Below are 17,146 nucleotides of genomic sequence, written 5' to 3' on the forward strand. Positions count from 1 at the left end.
TCGTCGCTTCTCCTTATCGGGGCATTTTTTATAATATTTTTCCGAATTTCACAAATAAATAAACTTTTAAGGGGAATTATCTTGCTAACACGTCATAAACTAAACGCCTTGGAGTATATCCTCGAAATATACTCACGAAATTGCAAAAAATCTATTGAAAACCAATTTTTCATTTACCTCGGCTAAACGAATGTCTAAGTGAAAAATGACATTTGAAGGGTTTTTACCCTCGGTTTTGTTTCAGTGTATATGTAAGTTTGATGTATCACATTTTTATGAAACAGTACTATATATAGTATCACTACGATAAAAAAGTTTTATCACAAAATCTTTTGTATGAGTTTCCTGACACTTTTTTGGTCTCGGCTAAACGAATGTCTATCACTGTATGAAAAACAAAAAAATTGAAAAATTAAAAGCCTTACCTCCTGAATCGGTTGTTTTGGACTCCCAGAAGCGATATTCAAAATTTGAGCAAAATCGGTTAAGCCTAAGGGGGCGCTCAAAGTGCTTGAAGTTTGTATGGGAAAACGTGGCCAAATGTATGCAGAAGTCTTAAGTTTTCGATTTTTTACCGCTAGGTAGCGCTGTAAGCGTTTAATGACAAAAACCCTTTGGAATAGACCTGTGCGCCGACTTTATTTTGCTCGGCGGCGGCGGCGGCGGCGGCGTGAATCGGCGTGACCAAAATTTGAAAATGTCAACATTGGCGAAACGAAGAAGTTGTCTTTACGCTGTAGAATTTGTAGTCCAGTCTTTGCTTTTTCATTTCAACATGAATTATTATTATTTCAGTACACAGGATGAAGTATTTGACCAAAAAGAAACCAATGCTCAAACATCTTATTTGACTCGATCTAATTTTCATTAGTGTCAAACAGATGTTTTTTCTTAAGTTCATTTGTCAAATATTTGAGCCTGTGTACTTATAACCTTACGTTTGAATGTACACCTTTTTATTCCTGTTCGGGTCCGTCACTGTGGCCAGTAATTAGGCCTATACCCGTATCCGTATAAGTGCAAGTTGCATTACTCCATTGCAAATTAAGGGCAAAAATATAGTTTTGCTACAGTTTTCGTTTTGTCTTCTTAGAACCTTAGATTTCCGAGAATAATCTCCAAAAGAATTCCAGAAGGAGCGTGGAGGAATCCATGAAGAAACTTCTGGAATAATCCCTGCAAGAACTGCTGTATCAAACCCTTAAGGAACTTCTGCTGGAATCACTCATATGTAGTTCAAGAATTTCTCTTAGAGAGATCCCTGGAAAAACTTATGAAGAATTCCTAAGGGATTCCACAAGAGAATTCCAACAGGAATCCCCGGAGAAATTTCAGAAGGAATCCCCAATGAAATTTTAGGAGTAATCCCGGAAGGAGTTCCAGGAGGATTGCTCGTAGGAATTCCTTGAGGGAGTCCTGAAAGAAGTCCAAATGAAATTCCCGCAGAATTTGCACAAGGAAATCCCAAAAGAATTCCAGCACGAGTTCCAAGCAAATTCCAGCAGTAATTTCTAAAGAAATCCCAACAGGAATTTCAGAAAGAATCCTCGAAAGTATCCCAGTGGGAATTTCAAAGTGAATTCGAGAAAGAATCCCCTAAGGATTTCTAGGAGGAATCAACGAAAAATATCCAAGAGGAATCTCGGAAGGAATTCCAGGATAAATCCCTGAGAGATTTCTAGTAGGAATTGACGAAAGATTTCCAAGAGGAATCCTAGAAGGAATTCTAGGAGGAATCCCCGAAGAAATTTGAAGTGAAACCCCAAAAGGAATTCTAGGAGGAAACCTCAAAAGAATTCCAGAAGAAATCTCTGGAAAAAATCAGGAGAAATCCTCGTTGAAATCCAGGAGGAATCCCTGAAAAAGGTCCAGGAGGAATCCACGATGGAATTTTAGGAGGAATACTCGAAGGAAATTCAGAAGAAATCCCTGCAGGAACTCCTATACTAATTTCTAGGACCGTTTGTTAGAATTCCTGAAACAACTTCTAACGGAACTCTTGATGGATCTCCAGGAGGCATCTATGAATCCTCCTGAAAGAATCTCTGAAGGGACTTCTGAAAGAATACCCGAGCGAACTCCTGTTGAAATAGCTCAGAGAACCTCTGAAGGAATTCCTAATGAACTTCTGAAGGAACTCCTGAAGAGGTTACCGAAGGAATTTCTGAATCATTCCTTGTAAGGAACTTCTGTAGGAATATCTGAAGGAACTCCTGGGATTTCCTGAAGGTACCCTTGATTGAACTTTTGGAGTGATTTCTGAAGAACACAGAACGCCAGGAGGGACCCGTTGTTTGAATTCTAGAGGAATTCCTGAGAGATCTCCTAGAGGAATCTCTGAAGAAACTCCTGGACTATTTCCTGAAGGAACTCCTGAATGAATTCCTGAAGGAATTTCAGAAAAAAAATCCCTGGAGAAACTCTCTAACTTATCTCTGAACGACCTCCTATGGGAACTCCTGATGAATCTTCTGGATGAATCTCGGATGTATTTCTAGGAGGCATCCTTGAAGCCTCCTGAAAAAAATCTGAAGGTACTTCTGTCGAGATCTTCCTGCGAGGTCTTCTAAAAAAAATGCATGTTGAAACTCCTAGAGGCATCCCTGAATCTCTGAAGGAACTTCTGAAGAGTTCTTTGATTGGAATTTTAGAGGAATCTTCGAAAGAAAATTAGTATTTTATCTCAACTTTATGTAAATAAAATTTTGTTCGTGCACTGATCACTGGCGTGAGAAATGAAAATCGGTGGCGTGACAAACATCGGCGTATGGCGTGCCGCCGATACCGCGGTCGGCGTCGGCGTGGGGCAAAAAGTGTCGGCGGCGGCGGCGTGGCGCGGCGGCGCACAGGTCTACTTTGGAATTATTGTAGGTGACTATACACCAAACAACTTTGTCGAAGATCGCAAAGTGATCCGACACCTGTGAGAAAAGTTATACCCTAGGCAAAGTGAGGCGAATTATTAAGATTTCATTATTGATATTATTCCTTTACAAGCACTGGAAAAACAATTATAAAGTCTCGCCCCATTTTATCTACACTGCAAATTTTGTTTGCTGGTATTCAGCAAATTTTGCTGATTTTTTTTGTGCTGATTTCATTCAGCAATATGAATTTACTGAATATCAGCAAGTATTTTTCAACTTGCTGAACCATCCAGCAATTTTGACAGTTGATCAGCAACGTTGTGCTGAAGTTCAGCAAAAATGTTGCTGAAATTCAGCAATTTATTTTGCTGATTTTTTTTGTGCTGGAAGCGTTTCGAAAAATTTGGTGTGTAGGGTATAACTTTTTAAATAGGCGTCGTATCACTTTGCGATCTTCGACAAAGTTATTTGGCATATAGTCACCTACAATAACACCAAAGGGTTTTTATCATTAAACGTTTACAGCGCCACCTAGCGGCAAAAAAAGGAAAACTTAAGGTTTCTGCATACATTTGGCCACGTTTTCCCATACAAGCTTCAAGCACTTTGAGCGCCCCCTTAGGCTTAACCGATTTTGCTCAAATTTTGAACGTAGCTTCTGGGAGTCCAAAACAACCGATTCAGGAGGTAAGACTTGACATTTAAAAAAAATTGTTTTTCATATACACTACCTGTCATAAGACCAAAAGCAACAACTTTTCTGAAAGCGGCATTTTTGTAGGTGTTCTGGTTTAAGAGATATCGAGGTGAGTCAGGGTGATGCAAATGTTGCAATACTTTTTGTGAGTCCGTACTTATGACGGGTAGTGTAGGTGTGGGTCACCCTAATGACAGCACTGCTTGCCAGTCCCTCCATGAATTGTTCGAGGAGTTTCGCCAGAATGTTCTTCTTCTATAAGACGTCACACTCCACTTTATGCCCACCGCTATCTACAGATCGTTTTCCAATCAATTGAATTAGTTTTCGGTATTTGACATCCCCACAGTCTAAAATTTAGTTGGATCGGTTGTTTTTTTAGTATGTGTAAAGTGGGTGACAGCAGTGTTGGGAAAACTCACTTGCAAAAAGTTATACTAACTTGCTTCTATCTCAGTTTAGAAGCATGCTGTTAAAAAACGGTATTTGAAGAACTTTTACATTGTAGTTTTATCTAAAAGTTTGCCAAATAAATCAGAGGTCTCACAAGCACACAGTCGTCGTCAGGGAGCTGTGACCACGATGTGAGTATAAATTATACTCAAACTCTTACCGTCTTACCCCTATTTCAGAATCTTTGAAGCGAGTATCAGCAGCCCCCTTTGATCAACACATCACTAATAATTTTCGTTCTAGGCTCAAAAATTTCGCGATCGATTTAGTATTTTCTAGCAGAAACAATTAGTTGAAGACTTCGTTAGGCTCTACAAAGGATCCGGCTAACATCCTTAACAAGGCTGGCGTTTCCAAAATCAGTTGCTCCCATTGCGATAAGGTCTACGTTGGTCAAACAAATCGGTCGCTAGAGGTTAGATTCAGGGAACATATGGCGAAGGTAGGAAAAGCGCAGAGGACAGTGAGTAGAGGTTTGGAATACGATTTCAGGTCGAAAGTTGCTGAACATGTTTTTGAGGAGGGTCACCTAGTCACTACAGAAGATATTCAGATTTTGCGAAACGTAACTTCACTTTGGAGATTGGACGTTGCTGAAAGTCTAGAGATATACAAACAGGTACCTAACACGCTGTTAAATAAGGATCAACGCAATGGAAGTTCGTGGCTTTTCAAATTGTTATCCTCTAAGCACTCTCGTGTGGCGTCTCATAATGTACCTGTGATACATGAACTTTGTTTACCTATCCTGTGCTGGAGGGAAATATACCTATTCCATGTTATAGTTTAATATGGCACAAATTTCCCAAATGGAGGAGAACGTGCCTCTAGAGCCGACCTACTGATAGTTTAATATAGAGATAAGTTTTTGCATGCTCATAAAAAAAAGCTACCTATATTAGGTTACCTAATTTTTGATGTACAAAACGTGAAACGTACAAACGTGAATGCGATGGACCATCGCCCAGGTTCATCATCATCTCCACCACAAGTTTCTATAGAAGGTTTTCAAAAACTCCATATGAAATTTTATCGAAACTGTCTCGACTTGTAAAGAAATTTCTCTGCAAATCAGACAAACATATTCATCCCTTAATATGACGGAAAATGTGATATTCCTCAACTGAATGAGCTGACAATCTATTCAAAAGAAGTGCTGGAAATTTCACCGTGAACTTCATTGAAAATTCTCTTACAACTTTTTTTTTTTTATTTAAAAGACACTACACCGTCTTCAGCCAGAAGCTGCACAGACTGAACATTACATACACGAGACAACGGACAACACACATAACACCCAGTGGCCCAATGGAGAATTTTCCGTTTGACGAAAAGTTTTCCCCGACTTGGAGCGGGAATCGAACCCGCACTCCGAGGCTTACGAAACGCCTAGACGACTGACGCCGCTAACCACACGGCCACGAAGCCCACAGAGAGACTTCACCCAGAAGGGGCATTTGTCTCTACCTTACAATTTTATCACGTAATTGTTCAGAAGCTGAGAGAAGGTTCCAATAACACACACTGAGCACGGTTAGATTGATAACACTTTCCATTGAAAATTTCCTTCTTCATACGAAAGGATAAGAAACTCCTCGGATGGAACACAATTGGGCGTTGCATTTATCTTGTTTCTGAAACGGATTCCATTTGTACGGCGCCGTTAGCACACATTTTCAAGTGCACCCAGTATAAACTTTCGTTCTCGGAATCTAGTCCATTGAGAAGTCCAAGCCACAAGAGCACCATCGTGAAACACTGCACTTAATCCCATTTAGCGATTCTAACGACTGCGGATAAAGCGCACACAAAATTCCATTCCTATTAATAGCGAGAAGGACGAGCGACCGTCCAGTTCATGCCGTACTGACCGTTATAAAATGTTTCGTTTCCAACTATAAAGTAGTAACAACCGTTTCGCGGCTTAATCCTATTCGCGGGAACGTTCGGTTTCGCACTGAGCGCGAAAATTTCGGTTGCCTACGAATCCATGAAGTCAGGCGCGCGAGTCGTCGAAGTTGTGTTTATCCGAGCAAGGGGCGGGCGCCTGGCCAGGCGACGGCGACTTCAAGGTGATTTTCCGCCCACGAGGATCGTTACGATCCGCGGGATATGTGTTGTATACAGTCATTTTCACATGCCACGGCAACTCATGACTGAAATACGAAGTCCGTCATCAAGAATGGTGTGGGAAATTTATTTGCACAGCACACGTTCGTAGAGGGAAGGGAAATGAATAGCGCTGTTTTTGGTAGGGTATGAGCACCCTTCTTCAGCCTATGCCCCCATGTTCATGCTAAGATTCTTGTAATCTTCCAAGGAAGATTCTTGTAATCTTCCAAGGAAGATTCTTATAATCTTCCAAGGAAGATTCTTGTAATCTTCCAAGGAAGATTCTTGAAATCTTCCAAGGAAGATTCTTGTAATCTTCCAAGGAAGATTCTTGTAATCTTCCAAGGAAGATTCTTGTGATCTTCCAAGGAAGATTCTCGTGATCTTCCAAGGAAGATTCTTGTAATCTTCCAAGGAAGATTCTTGTAATCTTCCAAGGAAGATTCTTGTAATCTTCCAAGGAAGATTCTTGTAATCTTCCAAGGAAGATTCTTGTAATCTTCCAAGGAAGATTCTTGTAATCTTCCAAGGAAGATTCTTGTAATCTTCCAAGGAAGATTCTTGTAATCTTCCAAGGAAGATTCTTGTAATCTTCCAAGGAAGATTCTTGTAATCTTCCAAGGAAGATTCTTGTAATCTTCCAAGGAAGATTCTTGTAATCTTCCAAGGAAGATTCTTGTAATCTTCCAAGGAAGATTCTTGTAATCTTCCAAGGAAGATTCTTGTAATCTTCCAAGGAAGATTCTTGTAATCTTCCAAGGAAGATTCTTGTAATCTTCCAAGGAAGATTCTTGTAATCTTCCAAGGAAGATTCTTGTAATCTTCCAAGGAAGATTCTTGTAATCTTCCAAGGAAGATTCTTGTAATCTTCCAAGGAAGATTCTTGTAATCTTCCAAGGAAGATTCTTGTAATCTTCCAAGGAAGATTCTTGTAATCTTCCAAGGAAGATTCTTGTAATCTTCCAAGGAAGATTCTTGTAATCTTCCAAGGAAGATTCTTGTAATCTTCCAAGGAAGATTCTTGTAATCTTCCAAGGAAGATTCTTGTAATCTTCCAAGGAAGATTCTTGTAATCTTCCAAGGAAGATTCTTGTAATCTTCCAAGGAAGATTCTTGTAATCTTCCAAGGAAGATTCTTGTAATCTTCCAAGGAAGATTCTTGTAATCTTCCAAGGAAGATTCTTGTAATCTTCCAAGGAAGATTCTTGTAATCTTCCAAGGAAGATTCTTGTAATCTTCCAAGGAAGATTCTTGTAATCTTCCAAGGAAGATTCTTGTAATCTTCCAAGGAAGATTCTTGTAATCTTCCAAGGAAGATTCTTGTAATCTTCCAAGGAAGATTCTTGTAATCTTCCAAGGAAGATTCTTGTAATCTTCCAAGGAAGATTCTTGTAATCTTCCAAGGAAGATTCTTGTAATCTTCCAAGGAAGATTCTTGTAATCTTCCAAGGAAGATTCTTGTAATCTTCCAAGGAAGATTCTTGTAATCTTCCAAGGAAGATTCTTGTAATCTTCCAAGGAAGATTATTGTAATCTTCCAAGGAAGATTCTTGTAATCTTCTAAGGAAGATTATTGTAATCTTCCAAGGAAGATTCTTGTAATCTTTCAAGGAAGATTCTTGTAAATTTCCAAGGAAGATTTTTGTAATTTTCCAAGGAAGATTTTTGTAATTTTCCAAGGAAGATTTTTGTAATTTTCCAAGGAAGATTTTTGTAATTTTCCAAGGAAGATTTTTGTAATTTTCCAAGGAAGATTTTTGTAATTTTCCAAGGAAGATTTTTGTAATCTTCCAAGGAAGATTTTTGTAATCTTCCAAGGAAGATTCTTGTAATCCTGGAAGAATATCTTAAGTAATCTGAAGAAGATTTTTGAAAGAATTTTAAGTGTTCAACATAATAAATATTTATTATTTAAGAAATCGCTGGAGAAATTTCTGAAGGAATCCGTGCAAGATTTCCCATAAGATTCCCTGGAAGGATTTCTCAAAGAAATCAATGAACGAAGTACTGAGTAAATCTATGACAGGTTTTCTGCAGGAATTCTTTGGAGAAATTTTTGGATGAATCTCTAGAGAAACTTCTAAAGGGTACTCTGGAGGAATTTCAGGAGAAATTCTTGGCGAAATTTCGTAAGCAAGCCATGGAACATTTTCTCAAAAAAAACCCATCGAGAGTTTTCTGATATAAATGCCAGATAAGTTTCTCAAGGAATCCCTGAAGGAAATTTAGAAATGAATTCATGAACGATTTTTCTAAATAATGCTTAGAGGAATTTCTGAAGCAATCCCTGGAAGATTTTCTGAAAGAATCCCTGAAAAAATAGGATAATTTTCTAATGAAATATTTGCAGACATATTTGGAAGAATCTTTGGACCAATTTTGGTTGAAATTCTAAAAAAAAACTCCATGAAAGATTTTCTAAAGGAATCCTTCGTGAAATTTGTTTCGGAATCTCTTGAAGAATTTCTGAAGGAACCACGGAGGCATTCCCGGAGGATTCCATGGAGCAACTTCTTAAGCGGTTCATGTAAGATTTTTTGAAAGAATTACTTGAGCAATTTCTCTAGGAATCCTTGGAGGAATATCTTAAACAATCTCTGAAAATTTCCAAATAAACCATTGTAGTTTTTTTTAAGAATTCGTGATGGAACTCCTGAGTGAATTTCTGGAGGAATCCCTGGAGAAATTAGTGAAAGTTTTTTTTTGTAAGATTTCCTGGGAACCCTCCAAAAGAATTTCTGAAGAGGTATCTGAAAGATTTTCTGCATAAATATGAAGAGAATTTTTTGAAGGAATTAGTGGACAAATTCCTGGAAGTATCTGAAAGTATCTAAAATAATCCGCAAGATTCTGGAAAAAATCATGGAGAAATTTCTGAAATCCATGCAAGGTTTTATTTAAATAATTCTTTGTGATATTTTTGAAAAATATCTTGCGGGATTTCTAGCGGAATTATTGAAGGATTTTCCGAAGGAATCCGTGAAGGAAATTCTAGGAAAATTTCTGAACGAATACTTCGAAAAAAATTCGAAAGATGTCATGGAGGAATTTTTGGAGAAACTTTTCGAAATTCTGAAAAATTTTCTCTGGATAAATTTATGAATAAAAAGCTAGTGAAATTTCTTAAGGATTCCTTGGACGAATTTCTGAAAAAAAACTTGGAGTTTCCATAGGGTTTCTAAAGCAATCTTTGATCTGATCTTGAAGAATTTTCGTATCAATCCTTGGAATAATTTTGAAAGAATCCGTGAATAAATTTTTGGGGGAATTTGTGGAGGTACCTTTGGAGAAATTCCCGAAGGAATCCCTGAAGAAATTTCTAAAGCAATCTCTGACGGATATTTCAAAGTAGTCCCTGGATAAACATCAGATTGAGATTCAGATAAATTTGCGAAGGAGTCCCTCAAAGAATTCCTGGTGGAATCTCTGCAGGATTTTCCGGAAAAAAGTCCCACTCACAGAGCATATTTAGCAGGTATGAGGGATTTCCAATCCTTATACTTCAAAACAAACATAATTACTCAAATTTATCTTTGCGCTCTTGGCATTCTGAAATATATTTCCAGAAAGAAGCAAATTTCTTGATGCAAGGTCATAATTTTCCTTTTTTGTTTTTGTTTTTGAAGTTTCTTTACAAATGTGGATAAATTACCAAGCCAAATCGTGGTGAATATTCAAAAGAAATTCTTAACAAATCTGTAGAACGATTCACGATATGCAAAATCTGCTCAAGTCTTTTCGGCACCCTTCTGAGGTTGGTGCTCTTGGCAGAGACCTTATTGGCCAATCGTACGATACGGACCTTTTTCTCCTTCTTCTTCTTCTTGGCGTAACGTCCCAACGGGGAGGAAACGTGCTTCTCAGCTGGCAGTGTGGCAGTCAAGGAAATTTCCATTACGAAAAGTTCGTGGACCGAGCGAGACTCGAACCCGTCACCCGCAGCATGGTCATGCTGAATACTCGTGCGCTTACCGCATCGGCTATATGGGTCCAAACGCTACCGACCTGTGTAGCTGTAACTTTTCGTAAAGTGCATCCAAAATTCTCAAATTTTCTTTGTAATTTGACCAACAAGTTGTGTTCTACATGAATTTTATTTCGAATTTTATAAGACCTTTTTTGAAAACAGTACAACTCTTTATAATGAGGTAAATTTAAAACCGCATTATGAAGAACTCAATGAGATTGGATAGACAATGATCTGTAAATTAGTGTATTACAAAACCTAAACGGTCTAGACGGTATCTTCGGCAAAGTTACTTGAGATATCAAGGGCCTACGCGAGGTGACCTGAGTTATTCAGATTTTAACCGATAGGCGGCGTTAGTGAGAATGTAAGTTTTATATCTCATGTAGCTCAGGATCCTGAGTACTTAGAAAAATGGTGTCTTCGGCAAAATTATTTGGTAGGTCAAAGACTAACTGATAGAGAGCCGTATGGTTTGCAATTCCACTTCAAGGTGGCGCTTCGGCATAGTTGTTTGGTAGATAAAGGACTTACAGTTGATGTGCCGTTTGATGCGAGACTCCGCTACAAGGTGTCGCAAAATGTTAATTTTCTCAAACATGCAAATGGATGAGATTTCTCAGAATGTTTTCAACATGCTGTATTTTATCTGTCGATCATATTTCAACCGAATTAAGTGTATTTCAAATGCCAATACATCAGTTAAAATGTTTCATTCGGCTCATTTCGCTCTGCGATAGATCATTTTGAAATACGACTGTTGGATATTTAATATTTTGTTAGAAACGATTAAAATTCATGAATTTGTACACTTAAACCTCTTTTTATGCATGTTATTTTTATGCACTTTTAATTCATGCACCTTTTTTATGCCCTGCATAAAAAGAGGGAAAGCTACTCAGAACCAATATTGTGCATAAGGATATTTAATGTTGACGGGAACTATTGCAACGGTGGCCAAGGGGTGTTTACAGAGGAGAGCAAAGGAAGGTTACAGGTTCGTTTTTGGGAGTTTCCGAAGGTCTCATGTGCGTTACATGGGGTCCGAGTGGGTCTTAAGGGGGTTTCGGAGTCATCTCAGGAAGTCTCAGAGCATTTCAGGCTGGTTTCAGAGGCGTTACGGAGGCGTTTTTAGGGGTATTGGTTTATGAGGATTTTTTGAGGCCTTTCAGGATGTTTCAGACCATTTTCGGCGTGATTCAGAGGCGTTACGGAAGCGTTACGGAGGAGTTTTCGGGGTGTTCGGAGCTTCTCAGGTGCGTAACATGAAGTCCGAGGGGGTTTAAGGGGGATTTTGAAGGCATTTCAAAACGTTTCAGAGCATTTTCTACGGGATTAAGAGGCGTTACTAAAGCGTTACGGAGGAGTTTTCGGGGGGTTTGGAGCCCTTCAGGTGCGTTACATGGGGTCCGAGGGGGTCTAAGTAGGATTTTGAAGGCATTTCAGGACGTTTTAGAGCCTCTTCGGTGGGATTCAGAGACATTACGGAAGCGTTACGGAGGAGTTTTCGGGGGGTTCGGAGCTTCTCAGGTGCGTTACATGGGGTCCGAGGGGGTTTAAGGGGGATTTTGGAGACATTTGAAGACGTTTCAGAGCATTTTCGGGGGATTCAGAGGCGTTACGGAAGCGTTACGGAGGAGTTCTCAGGGGTTTTGAAGCCTCTCAGTTGCGTTACATGGGGTCCCCGGGCTTTTAAGGGGGATTTTTGAGGCATTTCAGGAATTGAGGCATTTCAGGAGCAGACTCTGAAATATTTTAAAACGCCCCTCAAACCTCTTGCAACGCCCTTTATGAGCTCCTGAGATCCCTTGAATTGCCCCTGAAGCCCCTTGGAACGCCCCTGAAACCCACTTAATACTATTGAAATACCCCAGAATTCCCCGTAATCTTATGAAAATACCAAAAAATCTTGAAAGAACACCCTTAAAAGGCTCCTCAAATCCCCCGAAACAACTCCTTAAAACGCCCCTGAAGCCCTTGGAACCCCCTTTTTGGGCTCTCTGAGAACTTTCAGGAAATCCCCTTAGCCCCACCTCAACTGCCCAGGAGCAAGACCTGTTCTCGCGAACTAGATTCTCTAATTAAAGCCCAAACTTAATTTATGCATAAATTTCCCACTTTTTGCCTTTCTCGTACACTAAGTGTACTGGAAAGGCTATATGTTCACTCCAAAAACGACTTTTTGATAGAAAGCTCGGAGGGTCGAATCACATACACCAATCAACTCAGTTCGACGAATTGAGCAAATGTCTGTATGTGTTTATGTATGTGTATGTGTGTATGTGTGTGTGTATGTGTGTATGTATGTCTGTGTACAAAAAAGGTCACATCACTTTTTTGAACTAAACCTCAACCGATTTTAATGACCGATGGTTCATTCGACGCGGAATGTGGTCCCATTGTTTCCTATTGAAAATGGTTCGGATCGGTCCAGCCGTTCCGGAGCTATGGTCATTTAGGTGTTCCGGACCGGTACCCCAGGAAGGGGCCAGATATGAAAACGCTATAAACCCATCCATGCGGCACATCAAACTACGGAATTTTCGATAACTTGATGAACGGTAAGCAGAAAAATGGTCTCAGACCATATCTGAACCGGTAGTGTCCCGGAGCCGGTTCCGGGTGTCCCACCGGAAGTGGCCAAACATAAAAGTGCACTAAACCCATGCATGCGGCATATCAAACCGCAGCTTTTTCGATACCCTGATGAACAGTAAGAATGAATACATTCTCAGACCATATCGGAACCGGTAGTATTCCGGAACCGGTTCCAGATGTCCCGCTGGAGGTGGCCAAGTATAAAAGTTAACCAAACCCATGCATATATCAAATAGTGGTTTTTTGACATCCTGATGAAAGGTAAGCAGGCAAATATTCTCAGACCATATTTGAGACGGTTGTGTTTCGGAACCGGTTCCGGGTGTCCCGCCGGAAGTGGACAAATATAAAATTGAACTAAAACCATGCATGTGACATATCAAACCGCGGCTTTTTCGATAACCTGATGAACAGTATGCAGGAAAGCATTCTCAGAACATATCGGAACCAGTAGTGTTCCGAAACCGGTTCCAGATGTCCCGCCAGAGGTGGCAAAGTTTCAAAGTTAACCAAACCCACACATGCGACATATCAAATAGTGGCTTTTTTGATATCCTGATGAACAGTCAGCAGGAAAATATTCTCAGACCATATGTATCTGAACCGGTTCCGGGTGTCCCGCCGGAAACGGCCAAACAAAAAAGTGAACCAAACCCATGCGACAAATCAAATCGCGGATTTTTAGGTATCTTGATTTGGCAAAAAAAAAGTTTCCGGCCATATTTGGAACAACCGGTAGTATTCCTCACCGATTAAGGGTGCCCCATCGGAAGTGGTCAAATGTAAAGGAGAACCAACCCCATAAATAGCTGTTTTGGTAACCTGATGAACGGTTAACAAGAGAAACAATCATAGACCACACTTTGGAAAACCAATACTGTGCCGAAACCGGTTCCAGGTGCTCCGCCGGAAGTGGTCAAATGTAGAACGGAACCAAACGCATGCCCACCGCGCATTAAATATCGGCTTTTTAGATGACGCGCAGAACGGTCAGCAAGAAAGTCTCAGGCCACTTTAAGACTACCGGTAGTGTACCGGAACCACATTCGAGTGTCTCGCCGGAACTGGCGAAATGCACAAATAAGTGTTTGACAGTACATCAAATAGCAGCTTTTTTGAATACACGATGATCGATTCGTAAGAACATAACCTCAGACCATATTTTAGACAACCGGTAGTGTCCCGAAACCAGTTCTGGGTGTCCCACTGGAAGTGGTCAAATGTAAAAGTGATCTATACCAACCCATGCATGAGATAAATCAAATCGTGTTTTTTTGGGTAACCTAATGAACGTTAGCAATGAAATAGTCTCAGACTATATTTGGGAGACCCGGTGTGCTCCGGAACCTGTTCCGGTACCGCATCGAAAGTAACCAAATGTACCATGCAACATATTACATCACGGCTTTTTGAATAACCCGAGGAACGGTTAACTAGAAAATAGGCTCACACCACATTACAGACTACCGGTAGGGTTGCACAACCAGCGTTTGGTGCTTCGCCGGAACTACGAAAGTAAATAAAACCAATGCAAGCGATAAATATGTGTAAGAGAACAAAATCATACAAATTAAACCCACATACAAACAGACGTCGCACTACACTCACTACCTATCGCTCTTGTTTTCGACGGTCAATAAGATACAGCCCAAATGTTCAGAAAAAAAATTGTGATCTGTGATTGTGTAAAGAGTTATAGCTTAGCTTGTTAGTATCGTCTTGATATTGATCAGCCTCCAGTGTTAGTGAAGGTGCTCAACAAAGTGCTCAAGCAGTCAACTGAGAAGTCTGATATTTTTCAGCCCTGCTTATACGTTGAACATAATGTCGGACTATGTGCAATCAATAAGTTTTAAGTCAATTCAAAGATGTCTGATAAAATGCTTGCTTTTCTATAAAAATATTCGGATTCAGAAACACTTTGACTTACGTTGCCGGAAAGATTGTGAGAACATGTTCGACGAGAGAGGCATTATCACCACTAGGTGGATTAATTTGGGTTTTTTTTTTAAATTATGCACATTTTAATTCATGCAGTCCCAGCCATGTGCCCAGCCAGTGTATATATATAAATATATTAAAATTAATAAACAATAAATAATAAATAAAATAAACAGCTATTTTAAAGTGATGGAGGCGCATGGTCGTTCCATACGTATATGCGCACAAGACTTGAAATTTTCAAAAAAAAAATGCAGCTCAAAAACGGCTTGAAGAACAGAGAATATGTATTGTATTGTATGTATATGAATATGTATGTTAATTGTAGCAATTCAATACAAAATAAACAATGACTACTGAAAGGTATAACATCAATTTTTCAATGATTTAAAAAAAAAATGTAAATACGCTTTAAAAGATACATAACCCTTTCGTGACGAACCAGCACAATTGTGCTGTTGAGCAATAACAGTTTTGCGTATTTTTTTCAACTGTTTAGTCTTTGGTTTATCTGATGTAAATTGTTTTATATATTGAGCCATTACATATACTTGCATGTGTACAAATAAACTTTCATTTATGTTGTGTGTGAGATTTACCACAACAAGTTAAACAAAAAATGAGCAAAAATTGTAAAACATGAAAAAGTTTTATCTGTCGCAAATTTTTACTTTTCAATTTATCTAGGTGGACAAAGCTAGGAATCGTAAAATAAAGAGTAGTTCTTACAAATTCCAAAGAAAAAGTGCTGATAAATTAAAAACTCCGAGAGTTCTGGAGAGCCAAATTTGAGCAATTTGTATGGAAATTTCGGTTTTTTGCGCTCCGTCCCGAAAGGGATAACGTTACACTACAAACATATATGTTCCAGGTTGTTTATTACTATCGTGTTACTAGCCTTGAATTTGAATCATTATTTATATTAAGTCTAGCTATTACATACTCCAAATGGCAAAATATTGAGATGAACATCGATCAATAATCTTTATCTCCGTATTTTACGTTTATCTACTACAAATGCCTTTCACTTTTTACACGATTGCAGAAACTGTTTAGGCTTGGCTGGCACTCGAAATTCTCTAGCCTCAGTAAAGATTTTGAAATAATGTGATGTGCCTGTGCCAACAATTTTCGATGGCCAAATTCTTTGAAAAATCCCGGTCGTCAGGTGAGATATGTACCGAAAAAAAAAAAAAAAATTACACAAGTTGGTCGAATCCAGCGGTGAACTGCATCCAATTTAAGTTATATTTCATCGTTATTCACCCGTTTTCGTCCGAAGTCAAACTCCCCAGATGAACTCACTGGCTACCCGGAGTGAAATTGTCAATCAGGTTGTGTTTATCACACATATTTGCGTTCGTGAAAATTCTGTAGAAAATTGGGCACGGTTCCGGTTGATAGCGCACCGTTTTCCGCACGGCACCTTTCATCATCGCAAATGTTTAAAATTAATCCACCTTGTGCATTTCAACTCACTAGAAGCTCCACCCGCTAAAAAATCACACAATTATTGCACCTCGCCTTCTGCATACACAATATAAAATTTCTAAATTTAGAAACAAAACTATTCACTGATCGTTGAGCGCGCTGCTCAGCGAGGGACAACCGCTCCGCACTGTTTTGAACGTTTTGGAGGAAAATTTTCATTCACACGCGATCCGGTGGGTCTCCCGAGTGCCCGAGTCTTGAACTTGAGATTTCCACACAGCATCTGGATGTACGACGAGCGATTCCAAAAATAACCACTGACGACTTGTTCCGAACATTTCGAGATTTAGCTCCACCGTCCACCGATCAAGGTCCTCTTCACATTTTCACACAGATTCTTCAGAATTTTTGGATTCTATCCAAAGATACAGCTATCTTCCCCCAACTTACCGTGTTATCAGGTAACAGGTACGATCCCTACTCAACAGGGGGTCGGTCGTCACTCCACAATCACTTCACAGCTCCTGGGAAGAAAATGGAATTTCCTGGAATCACGTCTCGGATCAAACGCGCGCGCGGTCTCCTCTAGATAGATAAACTAACGCACGATCTTCTTCCTCTTAGCTGCTGGCTCGTACTGAAAAACCAACTGACCACCTTCTCGTGCTATACTGCAGCTGCTGCTACTCTCTTGCCTATCTGGCCAGACACAAACGGATTCTATCGCAGTACTGAATCGCCGGATCCGGGCGCGCGATATTTGCCCTCACTAATGTGGCCATTGAACGGAGAAAAAAAAAAATCTCCGCTCGAAAAGTTTATGAAATCCAAATCGCAACTATCGCACACATACACATCGTGGTGGCATCGTTCGGCGCACGATCACGGAATTTTCGTTTGCATCAACTGCGGGAAAACGCCCACACGCCCTTCTGGCAGGCTGCTGCACGATCCCGTTTAAAAAAACTGCAACTGAGATTGATACTTTGTCAATTAATCTAAGAAGAAATGATTCCTCTAGGATACCTGGATTGATTCCATCAGAATCCATGGATGCATTCCCCTAGAATCCATGGATGC

General features: G+C 39.7%; 1 protein-coding gene across 4 annotated transcripts in view; it reads right to left on the reverse strand.

Annotated features, from left to right (window-relative positions):
• The window catches only part of LOC109406624 (uncharacterized), a 36,968-nt gene extending 20,138 nt beyond the window's left edge, over nucleotides 1–16,830 (reverse strand). Inside the window, exon 1 of one of the 4 annotated variants that reach the window (XM_029854705.2) lies at nucleotides 16,517–16,830. The gene's annotated coding sequence lies outside the window, so the exon portion shown is untranslated. Of the gene's footprint in view, nucleotides 1–5,888; nucleotides 6,046–16,114; nucleotides 16,140–16,516 lie in introns of those variants that run through there. The other 3 variants (XM_029854707.2, XM_062844433.1, XM_029854706.2) reach the window with 3 other exon arrangements.
• Between the last annotated feature and the right edge of the window lie 316 nt (nucleotides 16,831–17,146).

The sequence above is a fragment of the Aedes albopictus genome, chromosome 1 (assembly GCF_035046485.1).
Source record: "Aedes albopictus strain Foshan chromosome 1, AalbF5, whole genome shotgun sequence".
NCBI lineage: Eukaryota > Metazoa > Arthropoda > Insecta > Diptera > Culicidae > Aedes > Aedes albopictus.